Here is a 27,324-nt window from a genome sequence, read left to right as displayed (position 1 = left end):
AATCCAGCTCCTCCGCTCCATCATACTGAATCTCCCGCCCAAATCCATTGCTCTCATGAATGATGATTGGATGATGGTAAATACTAGAAGAACAAACTCAAACTTTCCTAGTCCTGCCAAAAGAAGTGGAGCATGAATCAGATGACTACTCTAGCTATTCTCCTTTCAGAGCCGAGAGAGACTGACCATTAACTGAAAATAAGGTTGAATAGGTAATGAATGATGCCATGCATTGGATGCAGAGTCGCAGACTGAATGATTTTGTTGTGTTTGTTGTGCATGAAGTTATGTAATTGTGCACTAATCATCTTTCTACAGAACACACTAAACTTAACTCAAGGTGGAATTCAATTTTGCCCTTCTTGCAAATAAGAAATTTGTACTTCTCCTGCAGCTTGGTGATACATTGTTTTTAATTAAATACAGGAAGGGGACTCACTCAATCTGCGCAATGAGTATGATTGAGACAACAGCACCATCCATGATGATGATGGCAAAATAGACGGCCCGTTAACTTAAGATGAGAAGGAACAGGTAATGACAATTAATGGCATGCATTGGACACCTGACTCTGAGCGATTGGTTTTTGTGTTTTCGTTGTTTGTTTTTTGTGCACAAAGTGAAGTCAAAGTGTACTAGTAATCTATCTTTCTGTACACACTAAAGACTGACTCAAGTCAATAATATTTCTACTCTTGTTGTGTAATGACAATTTTACTTCTACTGCAGACCGATCTTCACAGTCAGTCAGTAAAAGTATCGGAGATGATGATGAAGTCAGGAGGACGTTTCAGGAGTGGCATAAAAGAAAAACTTAAAAGCCTAAAGGTAAACACGTCAACATCAACCACAGCAGACCCAAATGTCTGTGTAGAAGTGGAATAGAGTGTAGCGGTGGGATGACTGCGGTGCATTGATTTACTAACTTAAACTGTAAAATGCTATGTTTGGAATGGATAATGTTCTTTGCCTTTGTCCAACTCTTTAAAAAAAAAAGTACTCTAAAGTCTAAACGTAGGATGCGCTACTGCTAAGCAACGTGCCGTCAGGCCTGTCACTGTGGGCCTGCTCTCTCCTGTTATTGTTGAAGGTAATGCTGGAAACAGACTAGAGTAGAGATGATGCATACATGCCACCTCAGAAAGTGTTACTACACCATAACTTGTGCATTTGTTTCAACTTTGTTTCTCAATATCCCCTTTGGTTTTCCATCTACAATTACAGGCCGGGCCTTGCCCTATACTTTGGAAAACATTACACTGCACACTTACCTTACCAATAAATCAACATTTTTTTTCCAGCCGGGCAGTGGCGAGTGGCGACACAACCAAGATTGATGGACGAGAGGACCAAGAGGAATGCCGAGATGCAAATCCAGTCCACATTTTTTACCAGGATAACACAGTAACAGTATCAACTTTTATCTTCTTTTAAATAATTTGAATAATTTTTTTGTATACAATCTTTACAACAGTGTGTTCTTGTTGTTGTTATTATCATCATTAGGTTTGCTTTCTGTTTACGATTCTTCCCTACAAATATTTAAAATTTCTATTTGCTATCTGTAAAAGTATTAAGGCCGGAACAACAGAACAAGAAGTGTATGCATGCATTTCCTTTTTCTCCCTTAACATATGGATATGTTAGTCTTCAAAGATTGTCGTTTGTTTGTCCATGCATACTGTTTTTCAATGTCAAACCTTTACCAAAACCCCCTTCCCATCCATTCAACAAACCCTAACCCTCTTCCCCCGGGCTGTGTGACTTATTGTCGGTGTGACTAAATTAAATGTACACCAACACTTAATCACACACTTGCTGGGGCGGATGTCGCGAAAGCAACAGTACTTCAATTTGAAGGCAGAGCGATGATCTTCTTCTGCTTGCCCACCCATGAGTAGGAAATTTTAGAGGGTATTTTATTTACCAAAGGAACATATACCTCAGCATTAATTGCCGGCATTGATTGGATTTGTTTGTTGTCATTCCTCATACACAGCACTAACTGTTAGGCTGTAGGCCTAGTCAAGTGACTCGAGTCAACACAACTATAGTTTGTAACTGTCTAGTAAGCTATCCCAACCCCCATTATGTTTTGTTGTAAAATATTTTAGCATATTATTGTTGCTCTGTAAGTTCTGTACTGTACTTCATTCTACTACTCCTCTAACAGTCTCTCAAAGGCGACTGACTGTCTCCTTTTCTTTTTTTGCAAATGCTGCCGCCCTGCCAGTGTCTACTACTACTACTATACTACCACCACCACCCCAATCATGGCATGAAACCATCTTCACCATGCAGCCATTGCTGTGCCTAAGTTAAACATAAATATCAAGCACAGGTAAGAGAGAAGTTTGGGGGAGGCAGAATTAATAATGGACATGTTTTCCATGAATTCAATTTCACACACCAGTCCAGATAAAGAATGCATAGACTACAGGACAGACTGAAAGTACTAGTAGGACAAGTCAATCAGTGAGGTGTGTCGCATCTATCTGTTTGTGTCTTACACAGTCAGCCAATTATTTAAATCAAACACAGGCTATGGGCGGCCCTGCACCAGCAAGGAAACAGTGTGATGTAAAACAGTAACCCCACCTACAAAACATTAACAACATTGCATGTAACATAGAAAAATATATTTAATTTACCCTAACCAAAATAAACTAAAAACCCACAAAAGCTGACCCACCCCCCTCCCTAACCCCAACCAATGTCCGTAGGAAAGTCCAGGTGAAAATAGTAGTCCGAAAACCCAATGCCCAAACCAGTTCCCACCCACCCAAACAAGAATTAAAAAAGGGGCAGAACTTGAAGACAGGGACTAAGGTGTGGGGCGGGACTGAAGGAGGACACGCATCTGCCCCTCTAAACGGGCAACGCGGCGTCTGAGGGCGTGGCAGTTGCAGCCACAGTGGGGGGCACCAGAGATGGCACTGCAGTGGCGGTGGGCAGCCACCAGACGGTGGCACCATACCGCTGGAGGGCTTCAAGTGCTGCTGCAGTCTCCTCCTCCTCCTCTGCCAAGACCACCAACCACCGGTATTCACGCTGGATTGCCTCCAGCTTCCGGCACCGTGCCTTGGCGGCCAACTCCTTTTGATTGAGTTTAGGAGTAGCTGTGTATCAAAAAGAAAAAACAAGACAATTGTAAAATATACTCTTAGAAAAATAGTGAGACAAGTTAAATATTTATACACATAATGACATGGTAGAGTAGCACTTTAAAGCACAGTAGTACATAACATTTTAAATCTCGCCCGTCCATCTTCCTTCCACCCGTCTTTCACTTTTTAGTTGAACAGTGCACCAGGTGCTCTTCTCCATAAAACTTTCAAAGCGGAGTTGAAATTAGATAGATGAGGCCATTGGTTAATCAATACTCCCGCTCCTATGCCAATTAAAGGGATTCTAGTCTTCTAGTTCACTCTAGTCTTCAAACGTTCACAACAACTCATACTTACTTAGGACATCGGATGGCGGGCGGACTTTGTCCGCCTGCCATCCTCACGCCAAAAAAGGGTGGGGGTCCCATGGGGACAATTAATTAGGAGGATTCGCCCGGCACAGTGGTGGGCGCATCCTGATATTTTTAACATTCTGGTTGGCGGTGCCGAAAGCAATGCTAAAAATACATGTTGTGCTGCTTTTCCAAGCACAACATGACAGGCCCCGCGCGGAGCCTGTCACGTTTTGCTTTGAAAGGCAGGGGGGGTACCATAGCATAGGTACCCTCCATGGGGGTCCCCAAGCATACTCTGCAATGTCTGCATGCCTTTCTGTGGCGGACGGCAATGCCGCCACGCAAAGGCATTCCAAAATGCAGATTATATGGCTGGTGGTGTGTTCAGAGAGACACCACCACCATATTGAACCCTTTTCCGCCTGGTCGACATGTGGGGGGTCTGACTCTTTTCTACAGGAATGGCGGGAGGTTTGCCCCTGCGGTGTCGGCGGTGAATACCGCCGGCCCGGCGGGGGAAATACACCCGCCATCCTAATGGGGCCCTAAGTCTCAACAGTACAGTATACATACAGTACACCCTTGCAGTGAGTGTACTGTCAAGTTCAACAATAGTTAAGGACTATGAATCTAACTTACCACCGCCCGCCACTGGTGCTGGCACTCCCCCTACCGCTCCATCGTCTGTATCTGCAGCAACTGCCGCATCCTCTCCCTCCGCGTCGCTTTCGCTGGCCCCGGCAATGGTGGTCGGTAGTGCGCCTAGAAAACATTACACATTTATTAGGCGTCATATACACCTCCCCCTATTGATCAGTAGCAAGGTTGAAAAATGAGTTAATAGTATACTAACATACATCACTAGTACAAATCAGGTAGTAGTAGAGTAGACCTTAATAGTTGTAAATGGTCATTCTAGCCTTTGCTTAGTTAGCCCGAGCCATGCAACCATTTTACCTTTGTGTCTTTTATTTTTGCACATGTGACGTTACCTTGCTGCTTTTTGTATAAGACACCTTTGAGCCCACATGACCTGCCTCTCACTGCTACTGTCTACGCGCTGCGTACAAGCGGTCAACAAAAACATTAACAAGCCACTTTTTTATGAAGTACTGGTGTACTGTTAGTCCATATTGCTTATCCATAAATGCTACACTTTTTGGCACGGCTGAGAAATGCTTGCAAGTTGCAATATTCTAACGCGCACCATTTAATTTTTCGCATTACAGACGGAAGATTCCCTTCTACAAACCAGAGCTTTGCAGAGCTTATGAATGATGCAACAACTACCAGTACTAGGTTCTTCTAAGGTGAGGGACACCTTCACTCAGATCTTCATTTATAAATGTATATAAACTAAATTCCTAGGGGATGGTGGTGCTGCCTTCCACCACTGTTCAGTTAGCATGATTTAATTCCCAACTGTAAGTAAGTGTAACAATGTTTATTGTTTTAATGTTATTGATTTTCCGGTTGGTGCTGCATTTTATAATAGAACAATGTACAGAGCTTCTCAATTCAAAATAAAGATAGACTTGGTGGAATTTGGTGTGGACTAACTTACACGAGTGAGCAAATTAAAGTAAGGGTGTGCATGTGCATTGCTTCCACGACTGAGAGGTTGGGTGTATTATGTTCTGGGTTGTCTACTTGTTGGGTGTCTTGGGGGGAGGGTTCGGAGACCAAATAGTTATGACAAGACAGTGCTATAGTCGAGCAGGGGATTGGGGTGGGTTCTGAATTTCTGATTGAGGTGTGTGAGGAAGGTCCAACCTACCATCACCAACATCCTATTTTCTTGTGCAAAGGTCTGTATGTGCAAGATCCCTACAACAGTAGTAGTATGTCCTATAGGCTATCATATCAAAATAGTAATAAATCTGGTTGGGCATTTGTTGCTGTGAATTGTCAAAGCCTCAAGATTAACAAAGACTCAAGATCAATGAGACTAGAAGTAGTACAGGAGGACGACCCAAAGGACTGGACTCAATGGCTAGAGCTACTGGTGAATCTGAGTTTTATTACAACCTTTCACATAAAGAGTGGCACTGGCCAACTGGGCAAGCTTAGCTACTACAGTACAGACAGACTGGTACTAGTAGTAGTACAGAGAGTCATCATAGCAGAGGCAGGGATAACAAGATTTTTGAAACCGTACAGATCGAAGGATAATTGTTGGTAAAAAATAGCATTGGGAAACTGAAACAATAGTTCGTGAAAAATGTGGTGCAGTAAAGGTTATGGAATAAGAAATATTATTAAAAACAAGAAGACTTACTGGGGCCAGCAGAGGAGCCCTCATTGGTGTCCTCCTGGTGGTGGTGTTCAGACTGTTGTCCCGCCGACTGCCCACTCCCTGTCTGTCTGCCCCTGGGTGTTGATGAACATGAAAGATATAAGAAAGAGATAAACATTGATGGATGGTGTCAAACAAATACAATATTTTTAAAGAACGGTCAAAAAACACTTATGTAAACAACAATTGCAATAACTAAATTGACCGATCTCATCTGGTCAACAAGCAGTATCGGGGGATTCGCGGATCGACTAATTAAGTTACTATTTATCTACAGTAATCCAGTCTTCCATTCTGATTCCAGAATACTAAGTTACAACTAAGCCTAAATACGACGTACCACCCGACCTAGCCCACCTATTCCAGGCATGCCAATTGTACATTAAGTATGCATTTCCACTTCTTTTATTCCTCAACAATGCATATGGTCAAATGGAGGACACATGACTACAGTTTTTGTATACACCAAATTTTGGGTTGATTGATTGATGCTGATGAGCTGCTAGTGCTAAGCCAATTACCACCACTCATTGAACAAACTAGAAAAGGTTCTAATTAAGACTGCCGTACTAGCAGCACGTCACGTAACTGAGGAGGCATCATGCATACCACTAACAAATTAGAAACTCATACAAAGCACCTAAACCTAAGTATCAATCCGCCCCTATCTCTTAGTGACAGGACAAAGTAAGGAGTGGACTAGAGTCACTGTAGCATTACGTAACTTAATTTCTCTAAAATAAACTCTTACAGAATCACGCTAAGCGAGCGCAGCTTCCCCCTCCGCTGCCGACGCTCCCGGAGGCCGTACCCGGACCCAGGCCTGCCACCTGCTGCCAGGGTTGAGGGGAGGTGGCGCTGCACAAAGAAAATGAGTGCAGCCAACTCCACCTCCCCAAATAAGGCCCGTGCCTGCACCCCTTGTGGGCGCCGACCAGCCCTACCCTTTGACATGGTTCTGGGACGGGGCGGGAAAGAAAAGGTAATAAAATTTAAGAAGTAAAGGAAATAAATAGCAGGCAATAGAAAGAGAGAAAAAGTAGCTAAAAAAACAAACAAAAAAGTAGATAAAAACCAAAAATATAGAAGCAGGAAAATAGTTAGAGAAATATAAATAAGAAAGATAAAAAAAAAGTGGCTTTAAACAAAGGATTGAAAAGATGTAGGGAGGATTCAAAATCAGGCCCCAGAACCATGCAATAGAGTGAAAAACAAGATGGCCACGCCCATTGCGACCACGTGCGCAAGTTCGCGTGATATTTTCTCCCCGAGCAAGCAAAAAGCAACGCGATCAAGTAAAAGCGGTCGCGAACAGGAAATATCTAAAGCGAACGGGCGCGAGCATGCATTGCACGACCGGGAACAGGAAGTAAGCATCACGAGAGGGCGGGACAAGTGAAAACAAGATGGCCGCGCCCGTGAGCAACCGCATGGGTAAGTTGGCGAGCCGCGATCACGCAAAAAATACCGCGAACAGGCGGGTAAAAAACTTCCGCGTCTTCGCGATATTTCCAGCGTGTTTGCAGAGATTTTCAGCATTTTCGCGATAGTTTGCGAAAGTTAATTTCACAAATTCCGCCCACCCTACCTTTTTGTTGTGTGGCATACACTTTGATTTTGCCTTAACGTATTGCTGGCTGTAGACATTTATTACCTTTAACCCTAATAACCAGTGCTGAAGTGCCAGTGCTCCTCCTGTCAACATGATTAAATTGGAATACCCCCAATTTGCATATTTGCATCCCCTGTTAGTCCCTAGAAAGTTACAATATCCCTGTCTGAGGCCTCTGAAGGCCTATTTGCATGAGCTCCAGCTTTTCAGAGGTCACCTCACAGCTGAATATACCCTTTGATAAAGTGTGAAAATTGCCCCAAGAGCAGAATGTAGAAGGCTGCACCTGCTCTCCCTCTTGTACACAGGACAAAGCAGTGGACTTTAAGGCTCATAAGACTGACCTCCTGTTCAAGCTACAGGGACACAGCAAGCTACCAGTGACCTTTGCTGCAACTGCCCAACTGAACAGTTCCAACTGGAACTGCCCTGGTCTCTGCTGGTGGCTTCTGTTGGAGTGTGTTGTTCCTGAGGTTTGGAATCTTCAGCATTTCATGCCATTTTCTTAGTGTAAAATGCACTCTTGTGTCCAAAATAGGCCTGAGGAAGCATTTTGCACTAAGAAAATAGCACTAAATTCTACAGGACATGAACAGTAGTAGCCATCAGCCACTTCGCTGCCTTAGATCATTGTGCCTGTGCTCCTACAGTAGGATTTTGGAACCAAATTACTCTCGATTTCTCAAGCTGGTGCAATTGTGTAATTTTGGTAACTTCTCATCACAAGAGTAATGCATAATTACTGAAATGACTCCAATTACTCTGGCATGATTGAAATTTCACCCAGGCATACCTGGAACTTAAAAGCTATTTGATTCCAAAGACCTCTGGAGGACCAGGACCAACCTACTAAGCTGATCCGATGAAGGTGCATTGCTGCTGTGCTGAAAATTAAGGTTGTTCCTGCTCGGAGTGTTTCTGCAGTAGCAAATTAGAATCAGTTGGAGCTCACAGAGAAGGTATCAAGTCTCTTGAAGTCCTGTTCAAATACAGACTGCAGCCTAACCAAGTGGAAAAAAACGAGTTCCAAAAATGTCACTAAATTCGAACGTAAAACTTTTCACCAGGCTTAGCCACAAAAGTATCTGGGGAGGGATTTTCCTTGGGCTGATACTTACATTTCTCACACTCTGAACTTTAACACCAAAAGTCAATGGCTTCACGTGGACCTTGTCTGACGGCTATCTGACCTCTTGGAGCCCTTAGTGGGAAAGCCTTTGGGTTTGCCCCTCTAAGGATTTTTGACTCCCTTTTCAGTGGCTAGGGGCCTGATTTACAAACATTTTGGGAGTAGATAACCGGACGCAAACTGGTAAGCAACTGCTAAATTGGGTGTTTGCGCTGCACAAAGTCTCCCTAAATGTTTGAAGTTTCTTATTGAGTGTTTGTTAAAATTGCATACCGCATAGAACACATAAATATTTCTTATTTTTGCCAAAGAAATGTCCAATTTACAAAGCATTCACAATTACGAAATTCATTATAACAGTTTGTTTTGCATGTGCAAAATACCATAGATTTAAAACAGGTGGTAACCATGTGGAAAGTATAAAAAGGATATGGCCAAATTTTATACTATATTTGTGCAACCTTCAGCTCCCAGATTAGGGGCACTACATGAGGCCATATAAGCTTTGTGCTCCCTTCCCCCTACACTTAACATTGTCCTTATCTCCAGAATGCTTAAATCACATAAAGACCCGTCCAACACGGATTCTTACTGCCCACTGTCTATTCTGAACATTGATTTTAAGATGCTAACTAAGATCCTGGCCTGTAGTCTACTGCCAGATCATCCTTATTTGAAACATGATTAATCAGGTTTTATACTGGGTCACAACATCTCCCTTTTACTCCGTAGATTATGGCATGCCAAGGAAGAGCTGGTGGGCTTGTATCCATCAATCGCTTGTGTCCTGCTTCACTTAGAGAAAGCGCTCGAATCCCTGCATTGGGAATATATGCATGAGGTACTGTGCCCATATTTGGGGAAATGGATACAGATATTGTACTCAAACCTGTCTACCCAAGTAAAAAGTAGAATATATATTTCTGACTCTTGGGCCATGGGCAGGGGCACATGTAAAGGTAGTCCCCTCCCCCTCATTATTATGAACCATGGCAAATTTGCTATGGCAATTGAACCTCTGGTGGCTCACATGTGTCTCCTCTGAATGGGGTATACCAGTACACGGCACTATCCATGTTATGTTAGTCTACACCAATGACATTCTGTTATATATACAGAACTCGGGCTCAGATTTATCCTCTGTTGCTCATCTCCTAGATGGCTTTGCAACAATTTCAGGCCTCAGCGTGAACATGGCCAAGACCTGTATCTTTCCCCTATCTTCAGGTTGTGAGTTTCCCCTTTGTTAGACCTGGCATTCTTGGCGTGGTTTCATCGGACTTTTTGCCTTCCAAGCTCCTGTTTTGCTGACTTCGTTTTTGGCCTTAGGTCTCAGGGCACTTTACCACTTCTACACAGTACTAAAGTGTATGTGCTCTCTGGAAAAACATGGTTAACAGTGGGACTGCAGTACTCATTGTGCCACCCTCTTAAGTAGTCTTTTAAACATGCCTCAGGCCTACCACTGCAGAGCAATTGTGTGCAGTTTTAAGCTGCCATGTCAATCTGGCAAGGGCAGGGTGCACTGTATTTAAAAAGTAGGGCATGTACTTTTAAGTTTCACATGTCCTGGTATTGGAAAACTCTTAAATTCATTTTTCACTACTGTGAGTCCTTTCTCTTCCATAGGATAACGTTGGGATTACCTTATTACATTTACGCTTGGGAAGAGATTAGACCCCCAAATTTGGTGTCTCTGGAGTCGCAATTTAAAATCACCACTTGGTGAAGTGGGATATTACACTAGTTCTGAAAATGCCACTTTTAGAAAGATGCCATTTTCTTACTCTATGCAAAAACAACAATTGATGGACAGAATGCAGAACAATGTTGTACATTCACCCCAGTACAGGGCCTAAATCCATTGTTTTTTTGCTCACCATGCCATTCCAGTTTGGACCCAGCCATATGCAAATCAGTCTTGAGCCTGCACCCAATGGGAAGAGTCCAGCCCGAACTGCCAGGCCAGGTCCTCCCTGGACTGGAAACAAGCATCCTAGGACTGGTTTCAGGTGTTCAGCCCTCATCAGCCAGGATAGCTTGACTCCAGTGGCATGGAGAGCACGGGACCCACATCTGGGCATGCCCGTCCCACTTGGGGTGACAAATTCAAAAACAACAATTGATCGACAGAATGCAGAACAATGTCGTACATTCACCCCAGTACAGAGATCTGGGCCTAAAGCCATAATTTTTTTGCTCACCATGCTATTCCAGATATGGCTTGGCAGTTCGGGCTGGACTGTTCCCATGAAACACAGGGTCAAGACTGATTTGCATTTAGCTGTGTCTGAACTGGGGTGGCAAAGTGATCTAAAGAATGATGATGGATTAAACCCAGATCTGTGACTGGGGTTGAGTGTTTGAAAAGTTTCAGCACTTCGTCCGTTATCTCCTAGTGTTTGCTTTGTTTGCCCTAAGTTGGCAGGGTATGCCCAGATGTGGGTCCCTTGCTCACTTTGCCACTGGATTCAAGCTAGCCTGGCTGAAGAGGGCTGTTAGCCAAAAACCAGTCCCAGGATGCTTGTTTCCGGTCCAGGGAAGACATGGCTTGGCAGTTCGGGCTGGACTGTTCCCATGAGGCACAGGGTCAAGACTGATTTGCATTTAGCTGTGTCTGAACAGGGGTGGCAAATTGATCTAAAGAATGATGATGGATTCAACCCAGATCTGTGACTGGGAGTGGGTGTTTGAAAATGTTCAGCACTCCGTCCGTCATCTCCTTGTGTTTGCTTTATTTTCTTACTCTAGCCATTTTGTGCCTTCCGCTTGTCACTGAATACACTTCTGGGGTGGGTGGCAACCGAGCTTCTTGCATTCCCTCTAGACATCCACACACAAAGGGAGCTTAGGTGTGATTGATGGGCCATCATCCTCCTTACGGAACATCCTGGGCAGAATGGGAGGGAGGAGCTGACACTTACATCTGAATAGGCTATGTCATGTCCCTACACAGAGAGCTGCATACCCCCTGTAGTGAGTCTGGAGCCAGGTCAGGAAAGGCAGGGACTCGGTGCACTTCAAAGGTATCTGTTTGAAGTCACCCCAGTTCAAAGGAATACCTCGGTATGAGTGTTGGACCTTAGCCACCACTGACTCAGTGCACTTCTGGACCTGTGGATAGTCTGCCAGGAAGAAGGACTGCTGTGCTGTTACAAGGATTGTCACTCTGCAGTATCGCTACTCTGCTGGACACCTGCTTCGCTATGCTGATCTGCTGCCTGCTGCCCTCTTGCCTGGGAGTCAGAAAGACTGGACGTGCATCTCTCCAACCCAGATTCTAAGTGATGCAAAGGGCATGTCTGCTTGCTTCCTATTTTGAAGTCTCAGGGACAACAACTACTCTGCTAAAGCACCTGGACTCTGCCATTTGTAAGTCTTTCCCTACCAAGTGGTACCAATCCAGTTCTGGGTCCTTGTAGGTGGGTGCTCTAATAAAAATCCACATATCGACCGTGTTGCACCAGACCGGCTCATCTCCATTGAAGCATTACCACTGCTGCGAGGGTCGAGGACATTGCATTAACTTTTGGCATGATGCATAGCCTTCATTTCTGATGCATCTCTGACTTTGCGTGGCTCAGAGCCGAAGCATCACCTATACCCGAAGGATCGATGCCGATGCATCACCTCCTTTTCTTCTCACATATCGTCCTCGATGTTGACACAACCGCGAACCAAGGTACTGCTTAATCAGGCCAAGGTTGGTCCCTGTATCTGACCCGTGGTCCATCGCGGTTGGCCTAAACTTTTGGATTTGATCCGGTCTAGGGTGACCAGATAGCCCCGGTTGGCACTTTACACATTTAAGCACTACATTTCAGTATATTCTATAAAGAATACATAACTCCGGTTCTATTTATTTGTTGTTTTGGTCTTGTTTAGTTCATTCAATTAAGCAGCATCCTTCAAACCATTTTACTGTTTGAAGTGTTGCACAAATACTTTAGACATTACCTCTTAAGTTAAGCGTTTCTGCTCTGTGCCAAGCTACAAGGGGATGAGTACAGGTTAATTTAAAGTTGTGTTTGGGACTTACACTGACTAGGATTGTGGTTCCTGCTTGGATAGGGTGCATACCTCTGCCAACCATAAACTCAATTTCTAGCACCCTACAAATAGATTTAGACCATAGATTGCATTGTCAATTGGTCACATTTAGATATTTGGGGAGTAACATCTCCCATCCTCCCACAGATTTGCAAGATGGAAACATGAACGGAGCAGGTCAGGCCCTTGGTGTCTAATGTACATTTGGTCCTCCTTTCTGCTGTTGTTGATGAGCCATATATTGCACTGGCAAAGGATTTGGAACTGCCTCATTTGTGTGGGAAACTGCCTTTACAACGCAGGCTAAGCCATGCATGCCTTTTCCCCGCAAGTGTAACAATGCTTGTCTGAACCACACATCTGCCTTAAACACGCATATGCGTGGTCAAGACAGATTACAGTCTAGTGTCCGGATGGGAAGGGAGAGGAACAGGAAGAGTCAGAACAGGAAGCTCTAGACACAGACAGGTCAGTGGGGCTGTGGCCAGGTTGAGTGCAGTTTTTATGGGTGGAGTGGTTTTAGAGCTCAGGGCGTGGGGGTCAGGGTAGCTTTCTTGAAGGGGCAGAGTTTTAGGGCTTATGGTGGGGGAAGGGGTAAGGGTAGTTTTAAGGGCAGTACATTTTAGGGCTCAGGGTGGGGAGGCTGGGGTCGGGTTGATTTTCGGTAGGGGGAATAGTTTTAGGCCTCAGGGGGAGGGGAAGGGGTAGTTTCAAAGGCAGGCTGAGGACAGTTTTAGGGCTCTGTGAAAGGGGGCCAAGGTATGGAGATATGATTTTAGGGCTTAGGGCAGGGAGGGAGGGTCAGGGTACTGGTAACAAAATTAATTGTATAGGCATGAATGGTAGAGGAATGTGTGGTTAAGACGCATTCTTTGTTGCAACATCATTGTAGAGGCACGCGTAGTTCAGCCATGCATGCTTTTGTCATCCAATCTGTTTATTGTATTATTTAGCGAATCTCCCAATGCTCTTCCCTCTTTCCTTCTTTAGACACCTTGACACATCCCTTATTGCTCTGATTTGGGGGATGAGATGATGCCAGGTGTCTCTCTCTTCTTTCAAAATGCCCGTAGTTATAGGTGGCTTGGCTCTCCCAGAATTTGAATGCTGTTATTTGGCCCCACAGCTTCATCGGTGGCTCACTGGTTGTCATGACGATCCCGGACCGAGATGGAGATTTTAAATATGGCGTATTACACCATGCATTATTTTCCACCAATCATCCCATTCCACACATCACTGGGTTGTTTCACACAGCACTGTCATGTCTTACCAAAGCAAGTATACTTGCCAAAGTGGAAAGACCCTATATTCCCACTTACAACCTGCTGAGCCTTGCCACTTAGATTGAATGGTTAGATTTGGGACATCTCTGCCGTGGATGTCATTACTGGGGGATCTGTTTGTTAACGCCGAGTTGCGAGTTATGGCAAATTATGGTCTTGCTCTGGGCTAATTCCTCACCTACGAACATTTTAGGAAGTCATCAAACACCATGTTTTGCATCCAGCACCCTCACCATTCCAGATGATTTATACTCCAGGAACTATTGGGAAATTAATTAAATGGTTTTACAGAGCTTTCCTGCAAAAGGGGTGGCAACCCAGGGCTTCTCTCCTGGCTACTTCGGTGACGGGCCTGGCCAGTCCGTTGCATGATACTGACTGTGCTAAAATGTTGGAATATCACACAAAATGTGTTGCATGACTCCTATTTTAAATACATTCAATATAATATCCTGAACTCGGCCTACCTTACACCTGTTCGGGCTCACGAAACATATCCAGGAGCCGCTGCCCTTCTGCATATACTTTGGTCCTGCCCTTCTCATGCTATCAGTTCTGAACACTAACGAATTACCCCGAGGAGATGTTGCTGGACTTATTTCATTGTCCTAAACTCTAGAAAGCCTCTAGAAAGCCTTGACTTGGCTCTCCTTCCAGCAAACTGGAATGTTACAATACACTGGAAGAGCTTAATTCCCCAACTATTGCAACCTGGATCAAAGTCTCGCACTCTTGATTTCACCCTGAGAGCACCCTGTTACATAGGGAAGAGTGAACCAGTCAGAGGAAATACTTTTGAGTGCAGGTATTGAATGAATTATTGGAGGGCTACAGAGCGTGGACCAAAGACGATATTCACCCACCATAATTTATCCCTGACATACACATCCTTTACTTTCATTCACTTTGAGTTTTCACTCTGTTTTTAAACTACACTGCACATTAGTAGATAGGTGCTTGATTTCAGTAGATTAGAACAATTTTCTGCTCCAACTGTATTACTCTGATCACTATTTGACACTCTGGATAGGTCGGATATACTGATATTGGAGGGTATTAGTGACAGGGCAGGGTTTGGGATGGGGATAGTTCTTATGGAATAGTTTTTCCTGCCTTTACTATGAGTTCACACAGGAATGTATGTTCCTAGAAAATGGAAAACTGTATGTGGTTGTCTTCTGAGTAGCTCTCTGCTGGTGCTGATCCGCTGCTTAACTGGCTATTGCTATACTGTAAAACTCCTGTACACCAATGTTTTTTCTTTTGGAATGGCTATTCAGGCATATGGGTTAATTTATTTCAGCAAACTGATGAGTTGGTTCATTCCAGGTACAGGTTTACCAAATAGGTTATTCTTTACATAATTAATTAATTGAATCCTGTATGATGCAGGCCTGCCAAGCGCAATACAGCAATACCTCCACATATGAAGGTATTGTGCAGTTTACACCTGTTAACATCTGGAAGCTACCAAAGCACCGTGGCTGTTGCAGTTCGAATTTCACAAAGTACTTTATGCAGGGGCTTCAGAATTTTCTAGCAGCAATGCTGTCTAAAATTAATTCCTCCATTTGTTTTCCTAGCACACCTGCTAAATTGAAAAGTAACTAAATTCATTTCCAAGCAGTAGCACTATTCCCACAAGTGCTTGGTTGTGTAGATGGTATACATATTATAATCTGCACACCCTTTGACACAGAGTATGTGTATCATAACCATAATAGCCAGGATTCATTAGGCATACAACTAGTATATAAAGGAAAATTTCTAAACACAGACCTAGTTTCATGATATCATGAGGGCACTCATGACTCCTATATTTTTAGACACTGTAGACTGCATGAGTGGCTATCCACAGGAGAGTTTGGAGACAGCTGGTTATTAGGTAATTTATATTAACATGTGCACTTTTTTTTCAAATTGACTATGATATAAACAGGAAATTTGTTTTCTTTTCAAGTAATAGTGTATGCTCCTTTAGGGATTGACTTATGACTGCATATACAAAGCCCAGAGCCCTTCGACAAAGAAGATACAGTGATGCACAGAGACAAACGTGGAGCATTATAGAAATATCTTTTGGACTTTTTAAAGGCAGATTTAGTTGTCTACGTAAACATGGAAGTACCCTAGAGTATGACCCTACAATTCACAGTAAAATTATAGGCACATGTGCTATTCTTCACAACCTAGCTCTGCGCAGGAGTCTATCTATGGAGACAGCAAGTGATGATTCCTAAGAGGAGAAAAAAGAACCCCCCCACTTACCTCATCCAGAACATGATGCTGCAAGAGCTGTGGAAGGATATGCACACTAAGATGGTGCTATAAATAACTGGTTTTAACTAAATAAATGATTTCCTTACACTTGTAAAGAAAATATAACTCAAGACGTGATGCATGTTAAACAAAAATATACTGGTATGATAAAGATGAACAAAATATCAATTTTCTTTCCGTCACAGGTGTGGTGGTTAATATTCATTAAATAAAATAAAGCAATTGTGCATTATTGCTGTATAAAACTTGTCAAACTTGATGTTACTATTTATGCCTTGGATGTACTGTACTTGGCCTTGGTGGAGAATGTTGTTGGGCTCTTCCTTACCCGTCCATACTCTGGCTTCTCGTGTTCCTGTAAATAGCAGGATCACCAGTCGACATACTGCTCACACTTGAGCCCCCCTCAATTTCCCCAACAAAACTTTATGACCTACATCCTGCATTAATAGTTTGCATTTCTGCAAGTGTCTTGGCTATTGGTAAAAGGCTCTTTTTAACATCACCACTGTGGTGTGCGAATTCAACGTGCATGTTAAATGTTGTTTTTCACATTATTGATTTCACTGTAGCCAAACTTTCCACAGAATGTCCACATGTTTGTAGATTACTCTTCGTATGCCTCTGGTGATGTCTGTGAAGCAGAGCCTTGCGCCAATTGAGTGGTTAAAACCTTTATAGTCATAGTTAAGTCCTCAAATCCAGTTCATGTAACCTCAGTGTCTTATGTAATGCCTTTCTACAATCTTCCTACCCGTCCATTTATTCAGATGTTTTTCTGTGCTGCTTACATTGTATTTTCTGCATGGATTTCTCCCATTCATGAAATTGGGCAGAAGTCGGAGATGCCTCACAGATGTCTTGAGTCCTAGAACTTCTAATCTGTCTTTCAGCCCTTCTTCCTCTGTTCACTATAGGTACTGATGGCATGCTTTGTTCTTCCTTGGATGCTGAAATGCCATGAGTAGTACTGTGTTTTACTAACGTTGTTGTGTTGAACTGACTACTTATTCCACTTTCTTGTCAGTGGAAATGTTAATGACAGTTGTTTCTGCCTGTTCTGCTTCAGTGGTACATAATGTTTGACCTACATTATGAGATTCAAATTGGTTGTTATTAGAAGGAGGATCAGTAGCAAGTTGAAATAAATGAAAGTATTTATTTAATAGTGATGTAATTGCATTTTGAAAAGAAGCATTACTTATTTTTTTCTTTACATAAATGTTAATGATTATTTATTTTTGGCAAGAAACGTAGAAATGTTAAAGTCAGTTTGTTATCAACTCACACATAGATACCAGTCTAGCACAAACAGATGCCCATGTTTGGCACTATTTTCATATTCACACCTCTGATTTCCCGTATTGGATTTTTGCTGCTTTGTTGTCATTTTATTCGTTAAAAGTTACTTTATTTTTCCAAATTAATTTGGGATTTTTCTTTTGTTGCGTTTTGAATTTATTACTGCACAACTACTTTACTAGTTCCTCGCAATTAATCCTGTCTACTTAGTGCACTAGCTCCCAGTGGAGTTAAGTGCAAGTTAATTTAGTGACCTTAGTGACTCACCCTAACAAGAATTGTGGTTATTAATTGAGGTGGGTAGTGACCCCCCTCAATTAATACTCCGATTTCTTACAGTGGTGGCAGCAGTGAGATCCAGGATTTGTGTTAAAATTAAAAATACAATTTGTAAAAACTGACTACTGATTTTTATTTGGGCCTTTTTTTGATTTTCCTAAATTCATTTCTACCTAACAACTTTTTAATGGATGAATGTATCAACCTGGAGAGCTTTAACATGAGCTGACAAAGATGTGCAAAGTGAGAGGGCTGAGCTGGTGAGAGACTTCAAGAAGGAAGACTACCAGATTGTGCTCAGATCATAGGGAAAAAGTATACCTGCTACAATCAACCCCACAAGAGTAAATGGGTGAAAGAAGGAAAAGGAGGAGGAGTAAAACGGAAATGACAGTGGTGAGGTTGGAGCTGAACACATTTTTGCTCCATTTTCAACCATAAACTTTAAAAATTCTTATCTATGTTTTCTTTTTTTGAGATTTTTGTCATTTTACTGTCATTGTCTTTATTGAATATTACTCTGTTTTACTAAGTTAGTGTGGGATTTTACTTGTGTTGAGGTTTGCCTTTGTTACTGTTTTTTAAATATCTTTCACCTCATCTCCATGTTAAACCTGTCTGCTGTGTGCCATAGTCAACAAAGGATTGAGCTCAGGTTCATTTTGTGACTTTAGTGATTCACCTTAACAAAGCTTGTGATGATTACTTAAGGTGGTTAGCTAACCCTCACATCTAATACTCACATTTATTTTACAGGGAACCACACATTTAGACAGGCACACAATTGATATACTAACAGCATCACCTCTTAAAAGCAAAAAAGAAAAATGTACGAAAGGAGGCAGTGGAGGAATAGATCAGGAGAGGTGAGTTAACCTTCAATTGCTTATTGCTTATTTTTGGATTAATGTAAATACTATATTTATTGCTTACTTTGTCTTTCTTTGGAGTGTTTTATAGACCTTGTTAATATTTTTAGTGAAGTTGTTCAGCTAGAGGAATTGAATACATTTTGAGGTTTCACTTGGAGGTGCTACCTTGCAGTGTTTTAAACGAGGTGGTGGACTAGGAAAAAGTGATCCCTTTATCTAGCGGACTGACTCCTAGCACAAAGATGTTTTTGTGACTTTTGAAAGGTTTACATTGAGCCGTTTTTTCTCAATCTAAGGTATTTACTGTGTCTCGCCATCATCATAAGTGCAGCAGTGGAACAACCTTTAACTATTTTAATTGGGTAGCTAGCCTGACATAAAGTAACCCATCTAATTGAGTGGATACATATCTGAAATTTATACTACAGTAAGACTCCATTATATTTTACAATAGTGGATTGCTTTTATTGCTAATACATTAAGTGAAACATTCTGAGTGAATAAACTAGTAGAATAAGAAGATTATTTGTTTTATATGCTGGTTTGAGGTCGCTAACTAGAGTAAAGGTGCACTCTAAAAATGCAAGCATATGTATAAAGGTATGGAGTATTGAGACATAACCCACTCATTACCCAGAAAAGCACAAACTCACATTTCACAGATACTGATTATAAAAAAGAGCAATCCCTGACTATTTCCCCTTTACTAGCAAGGGAGATGACTTAAAGAGAAATTTAGGATTAGGAAAACTTAGTTCTGATGGGACTCTAAATGGCGAGACTGTAATCTACAATTTGAACCCTTCACCATAAGTTGGCACATAATGAATCAAACTTGGGAAGACTTTGTGTCTTTGAGTTGTAATAGCTATTCCATCAACTACCAAAGGACAATGAGAGTTATCCAATTAGGCTATTTATTTTGATGTCAATACAGTTGAGCATCTTGGGGAGTCGGCCATTGTAACCAATCTTTTTTTAATGACTTATGCGTCTCCTGTTAACCCTTTTGATACAACATCCTTACAGGAGGAGCCAATTCTGCAAACAGAAATTGCAAACCAACCAATTTCATCCATGATGCTTTCTGTTCAATCAATTTGAACTTCAATTGTGAAACACATTACAAAGCTGTGGTATTTTAAAATACTCTCTTAATATTCTACAACTATTCAGTCTTTGTTGGGTCCATAAAACTTTGACAGTTTTAAACACAAAAATACTAATCATTCCTCCACTCATTTGGACAGGACCTTACACCTATTTCCTCTATTCTGGACACGGTTCATGCCCTATCCAGTCTAAATGTTAATCTCCCCATAACTTTTCTTTTTCCTCTGTGCCAAGGTGCAGTCCCCCGAGAACTTATCTTTGGAACGGACTGCATACAATGGGCGAACCAGTCCTTTAAGTTTCTGGCTATTTAAATGTTTCACTCCCCCAAAGATTTATTGGAGGGTAGTCTTGGTGGTACCATATGGATTAGTATAAAAAAGTAACTCTGAATGGGATTTCCAAAAAGAATCCCAGTATATATTTTTTCTGATATTTCTCATTGCCTGAAAAGCAAATAAAATATCAGTTCCCAATTACTTTCAGAGAAATGTGCCCGAAAACAACAATCCAGTAAACAAAGCCCTCAGATGAGAGCCTTTTACCTGAATTTATGATTACATTAGTGGCATTCTATGTTCTAATTTCTCCATGGTTTCAATGTATGATTAAAGCACAACAATTTCCCTTGCCAAGATAAGGCAAGATTTCCTAAAAAGAACAGAAATCCCACTTTGATATCTCTTATTTACCAGTTTCTCTTACTAAGACTGTCTAGGTGTTTAGTAAAATACAAAACAAAAATTGCTCAAACATAGAAGAAATGGATTTAGAGTGGTGAATTCAGCAGCATTTAAATATGATATGGATATGTAAACTACTCTGCTTTACACTGTCATCATTATGTTGCTGGATTTTGATGGCTTTAAATGGCCTATTATGTTGAATTTTTATTTAAAGTTGCATGGGTTACCAACCTATTTTACGACTATGATACAGCTGTCTTGCGGACAGATTTTAAATTATCACATCTCAGTGTAGGATTCCATATGTCAAAAGTGTCCAAGGTTAGAAATTCATCCATTTGCTGGGTTTCGTCCTTTTTTTACTACTATGGACAGCTAATGGTTTCAATGACTGCAGCGTCAAGATGTCTCCTTTTCACACCTCTTTTTTATGTGCTGTTCTTAAAAGGACGATAGTTTTCATTTTAAATGTCCAGAAGTTTCAATCTGGTAAAGCAATTTTCGAGAAATTATTGCACTGAGAGCAGACATGGAATGGAGTGGAGGAGTGAAGAAAATACTTTTCTCACTCTATCTCAGATTGCAAGCGTGCCTTTGAATGTGAATGTTTGCTGCAGCCAGGCTGCAGGCCATATTCTCTTGGTGTAAAACAAATGAAACCAAGTTTTAAACTTTTGAAAGAATAATGCTCTGAAAGCCAAATTCCCAACGTATAGTTTCGACTGAAACACCCATAAAAGTTTGACAATCATACATTACCAAATGCAAAAATATATATATATCCAACTGTAATGTTCGAAGCATAATAATGAACCATTTAAAAACACTTAAGAAAAACACTTTCCCCAATTTCCCTTAAAAACAATGTGCATCTTCTAGTGCATAAGCCAAGACATTATACTTTTTTTAAGAGATAAAGGGACAGATGTACGACCCTTTTTGCAGCCGCAAACGGGACTTCCACCTGTTGGAGACCGTAAAAAAGTGTAATGGCATATATAAATGCTATTTTGGGAGTCACTGACTCGCAAAATAGCATTTGCAACTCCCGCTATTAGGAAGGGGCATCCCTTCTTAATAGCAAGTCACCATGCCATGTACTATTGTTTTGCGACCACATATGTGGCCGCAAAACACTTGCAGTTTGCCACCTATTTCAAGTAGGTGTTAAACCACTCGCAAACCCCTTCCCCTTTGTGATTATGTAAGAAAATATTCTTAAGAGCAGGCAGTGGTCCCAGGGACCACTGTCTGCCCTTAAAAAAATGACACTGAAAAGTTTCATTTTTCTTTTTTAAATGCATCCCGTTTTCCTTTAAGGAAAACAGGCTGCATTTTAACATAAACACTGCTTTATTTAAAAGCAGTCCCAGACATGGTGGTCTACTGACCCCAGCAGGCCACCATCCCTGGGAGTGCTGGCATTCCCAATGGGGTCGCAAATTGCACCTGCTTCATTAATATTCATGAGGCATGCAATTTGCGACCCCATTAGGAATCGTAAACAGTGTCTGAGACACTGTTATACATCCCAATTTGCGAGTCGTAAATTGGTGGGTCGTACATCTGGCCCAAAATATTCTATACTAATGTCTAAGAACACAATCTCGATCGCTGTGTTTCACCACAGTAGAATCCCAAATGTTTGTATTCATATGGTGACTTCTTGTTCCAGTACCCAACAGTTACAGGGTAAAAATTGCAGATAAACCAAAATATTTTAAAACACCACAATAATGATTTATCCAATCATACTAATTGAACATTTAATGGCAGCATTGAATGACACTCAGAAAGTGCTTCTTTTAACAGCCAGATCATTAAGAATATACAAAAGATAATATGGTCTAAATAAATAATGATGATACAACCTCAGTCACTAGATGGTCAGGGGATGGTACTAAGGTGGGCCGATTTATGCTAAGCTCCTTATAGTGTATTTAGCGAGGAGTCATAAGAACACTTTTGTTCTGATGTTCCAGGCCCATTGCAGATAGGAAAAGACCGTGAACACTAGAGGTTCACTCGTGTTGCTCTTTAAGATCCTTAAAACATCCCTGTGCTGCCTAACACCAATATTCTGGCATAATGCGTTAATCATTTTTTACGGGCAGTACATACTTTGGGCAAAAAAGAGGGAATGTGCCTCCATCTCCTTATGTTGCTAGCAGGGGAGGGAGTGACTTAGATGGCCACCTCACTTGTCCCACTTTGAAGTGACTGCACATAACTGGAGGACATCACATCTAAATTGAACATATGATCTTTTAGCTTGGAGCAGATTGATTCTATCCATATATGGCACGAAGCAAGGGGTACACTTGTGCAGCAGAAACTGCCCTGCTATGGTCCCCTCTGGATAGTCATTACAGAGGGGACCATAGCAGTATACTGGTAATTACTTTTCAATTTTTCAATTGAGCCCTTAGTTACATTAGCTGGACAATGCCACAATTCTCCTATGTTGACAATTCCACATATTTTCTTGCCTTTTTTTAACCACGTGGTGCAGATATGTTTGTCACATAGGATTAGTTCTTCTAAAAGTGTCCTGTAGGAAGCCAGCTCCACGGTAGATCATAGCCGCCCGCACCCAGTGCAACAAGGGTTTTAAAGCAGCTACCAAGTGAATACTATTAAGTGCTAGGTCGAATCTCAGTGGTAGGAGTGAGGTGCTCACTGGTAGATTGAATAGAGGGCTAATTAATTTGTTGTCAGCTAGCATTAACATACTTGCGTCCACATTGAACCAGATCTCAGCCTCGTAGCAAGCTTCTGCTAAAGCTGTAGCTCTACATACCTTAAGGGCTGGGGACACATATCCACCTGAGGTAGCTTTTCATTTCCTCCATTTTGTCATTGCCCTTGGTTAAGGGTAGTTTTGCTGTACGCTAATTGGGAGATCCTGTGTTAAATTATCGGACAATCTAACTCCCAGATAATCATAGCTTTTTTTTTTTTGAAAAACCTTTATTACAGTTTCAGAGACATACAAGTATGGGCCTACAACCAACAGGCCGGCCGCTAATGCACACTATAAGCATAGACACATCTTAACAACCACATCGGTGAAGCAATAAGAGAGCCACTAGAGTGCTAATCCACTCAGCCAGCCGCAGCCGCAGTCCATAGACAAGCAAAGAAAGGTTTCATATTTTTAAAGAAAACGAAAAACATCACACACACAAGGCAGAGGAGGTCAATAGTAGTAACATGTGCTCCCCGTATGATAATCAAAGCTTTTGACCTGATCTATCTGGATGCCCTCAATGGTCATCCTACCACTGAAGTTTCTGTGCAGATTTACTGCCATGTACTTAGACTTAGAAATCTGTAATTCTAACCCTCTTTGTGAGCAAAAATCTGGAAATTCTAGTTCAGCTTGTAAGCCCACAGGGGTTCTGGGCATAAGAAGATAGTCATCAGGGAACATATTCTTTTGGCTTCAAACAAGTTTTATGCTTTTGAAAGAAGAGTGCTATCAAAGCCAAATTTCCAACACATAGTTATAGTACTCTAAAATGACTTTCCATATGGTTATATTTTAATACTCATCATGATTCTATTCATTTTGAAATATCGAATTGAGCTTCTGTAGGTTCTCCTCAGTGCTTAATAAAATCATTCACATTTTTTACTAGAATTCCTGTAATTCAAAATGTATTCACAACTCTGACAACCAGCAGCCAGAGGTTGAAAACACAAAGAATACCGGGTGCACAGAAAGCAGGTAGACACACCTATTGCGAGTCTGGGGCACTTTTTCATAATATGGCTACAGTGGGGCAGAGGTGTGAGGCACCCAGTGTTTCAATGTTTTGTCAAAGGAAGGTATCTCTAGCATTGACTTGGGTTTGGCCAGCATCTCCTTCAGTGGATTTGTACAGAATATGTTTGCAAATAAACATCACTTTCTTTGTCTGTTTTTTTGTGATAAGTGAGAGTACCATGTTGTATTCTATATAACTCAATTTGTTGAATGGTAACCCAAGTGTTCAAATTAATGACACCCTGGACCCGGAATACTTTATGGAAAATGTCCGGGCGCTTGCTCATCGGCATGAACAACTCACAGTTCCTTGCTATATTTGCTATTTTCCATGAGCTTTAAACTGCATGCAAAACTCAGTGAGAAAACTAACGTTTTTTCCTTTGTAATACAAAGAGACGGAAAAAATCCAACACTCACAGTAGGTTTTATTTAAAAAGCGATAGAGCAAAGAGCCCATGTTCAGGGAGCACAAAGGGAAAGTTATTCTTTCTTTATCTGAGAGTCTCAGGTGGCTATATTAACAAATACATGTTTTATGCATTTCATACATTATGCTCCATGTGATTACAGAACCCTAGAAAGGACAGAAACAAAAGTTTCACTACAATGAAAAGAAAGCACTTCCTATTGAGAAACAGTCACCCAGTTCCTTTACCCTCACTAAGAACTATGAAAGGCAGCCTCCTGGAAACCGCACAAAGAAAGATGAAATGTGATAATAAAGGTTCACAAGCCTGGAGGGCCTGCCCCAGAAATAGTACTTTAGAAGTGCGAGGTGAGATCGAGAGTCAGTCTCTGCTCAGTCTCTGCCAGCATTCGATGACATTTCAGTGATCTCTCCAAAGCAGTCTCTGGTCGATGGTAAAATGCTCCATACAATTACAACATCTACTTTTCTCAATTCATTTTATTTTAACGTGCATGCGCACCAATATTTTTAAAACAAATACTCGAAAAGGCATTGTGTTAGTTTTATAAGCTGTGGGTTTTGTCATGGTAAATTATCGCCATCTTGGTGTGCACAATTGTAGTAGTGTTATTTTCTCTAAGTTGCTTAGGCACTGCCCAATGGTAGTGCTATTTTTCTGTAACTTGCTTAAGCACTGTGCCAAAAATCACGTTCGATTGGTGTGTTTTCATAAACTAGGCCAACCTTGCAGTTTGTGTGGCATATATGCCAAAGCAATATGTGCGTAGGCCTTCCAAAGTGTAAAAACCCATTACTGTGCAGACAAAACAGCCTTTTCTTTATCGTCACACATTGTTCTATCAGCATGGGAGGTGATTTTTGCACTGCACCTGCTCATACCACAACCCTGCATCAAAACTCCCCCATTGCCAAGGAATTTAGATTTTTTTTTAGCAGCACGTATTTTGAACAATGGAAACACTTGAGGTTTAAGCATGTTGTATGTCTCTCTTTCCCGGCAATCGCTGTTTGCATGGCTTCCTTAGTAATCATTTATACACTGCATTAGATTTAAAATAAGATAATTCACTACCTACTGTCGCAAGAGTACAGAAAACAAACCCTCACCTTTCGCTGCTCTTATGGAAGTGTGCCCTCACCTCCTCCTCCTACAAGCCTCTAGAGGTCGAATGGAGGTTGTGAAATGGCAAATGAAATGAAAGATAATCTGGAGCTGATAAACCATGTCTCCCCCTTCTGGTACAGGGCCATGTAGTCCCAGGATTGAATGGGTTACTGTCTGAGCTGTTAACACCTGAACGAGCCGCTATCTGGACAATGTTCTGATCTGTTGGTCGGGAGGGGCAGTGAACCCGAGGGTGTTGGAGAAAGTGGGATAACATGTAGCTAAGTATAGCTTGCTTACACTGTTTGAGGATGGACGAAATATTGAGAAAGGCAAGTGACATGATAGGAAGTATGGGGCAGATTTACAAGAAAGTGACGCATCTTTACAGATGCGTCACTTTCCCTGCGCCACCCTTAGAAACACTTGCGCCACCATCGATGTGCCATATTTACAATACGGTACAAAAGGGGGTGGTGATGGACGGAGCATCAGAACCAATCAAACACTCACACCCAGTCAACAGATCTGGGTTTGATCCATCACCGTTCTTTAGCCCACTCTGCCACCCCAGTTCAGACATGGCCATTGGCAAATCTTTTGTCCGTTGATCACTTTGCCACTGGATTCAAGCAAGCCTGGCTGAAGACGGCTGAAATGCCAGAAACCGGTCCTAGGAAGCTTATTTCCGGTCCAGGGAAGGCATGGCTTGGCAGTTCGGGCTGGACTGTTCCCATGAGGCACAGGTTCAGACTGATTTGCATATGGCCATGTCGGAACTGGGGTGGCAGAGTGGGCTAAAGAACGGTGATGGATCAAACTCAGATCTGTTGACTGGGTGTGAGTGTTTGATTGGTTCTGATGCTCCGTCCATCACCACCCCCTTTTGTACTGCTTTGTTCGCCATAAGTTGGCAGGGTATGCTCAGATGTGAGTCCCTTGCTCACTTTGCCACTGGATTCCAGCAAGCCTGGCTGAAGACGGCTGAAATGCCAGAAACTGTCCCTAGGAAGCTTGTTTCTGGTCCAGGGAAGGCATGGCTTGGCAGTTCGGGCTGGACTGTTCCCATGAGGCACAGGGTCAGACTGATTTGCATATGGCCATGTCTGAACTGGGGTGGCAGAGTGGGCTAAAGAACGGTGATGGATCAAACTCAGATCTGTTGACTGGGTGTGAGTGTTTGATTGGTTCTGATGCTCCGTCCATCACCACCCCCTTTTGTACTGCTTTGTTCGCCATAAGTTGGCAGGGTATGCTCAGACGTGAGTCCCTTGCTCACTTTGCCACTGGATTCAAGCAAACCTGGCTGAAGACGGCTGAAATGCCAGAAACCGGTCCTAGGAAGCTTGTTTCCGGTCCAGGGAAGGCATGGCTGGGTATTTCGGGCTGGACTGTTCCCATGAGGCACAGGGTCAGACTGATTTGCATATGGCCATGTCTGAACTGGGGTGGCAGTGTGGGCTAAAGAACGGTGATGGATCAAACCCAGATCTGTTGACTGGGTGTGAGTGTTTGATTGGTTCTGATGCTCCGTCCATCACCAACCCCTTTTGTACTGCTTTGTTTGCCATAAGTTGGCAGGGTATGCTCAGACGTGAGTCCCTTGCTCACTTTGCCACTGGATTCAAGCAAGCCTGGTTGAAGACGGC

The 27,324-nt window shown here is 42.1% G+C and overlaps 1 long non-coding RNA gene across 1 annotated transcript in view; it reads left to right on the top strand.

The window, feature by feature from the left end:
• Positions 1 to 27,324, top strand: part of LOC146834554 (uncharacterized) — a 203,814-nt gene that overhangs the window by 133,818 nt on the left and 42,672 nt on the right. Inside the window, exon 2 of the long non-coding RNA XR_014960307.1 lies at positions 18,454 to 18,563. This is a non-coding gene — a long non-coding RNA (uncharacterized LOC146834554). The remainder of the gene's footprint in view (positions 1 to 18,453; positions 18,564 to 27,324) is intronic.

The sequence above is a fragment of the Triturus cristatus genome, chromosome 4_2 (genome assembly GCF_964204655.1).
Source record: "Triturus cristatus chromosome 4_2, aTriCri1.1, whole genome shotgun sequence".
NCBI classification, from domain to species: Eukaryota; Metazoa; Chordata; class Amphibia; order Caudata; family Salamandridae; genus Triturus; species Triturus cristatus.
The sequence above is the reverse complement of the archived record's forward strand: the minus strand, read 5'-3'. Positions and strand labels throughout refer to the sequence as shown.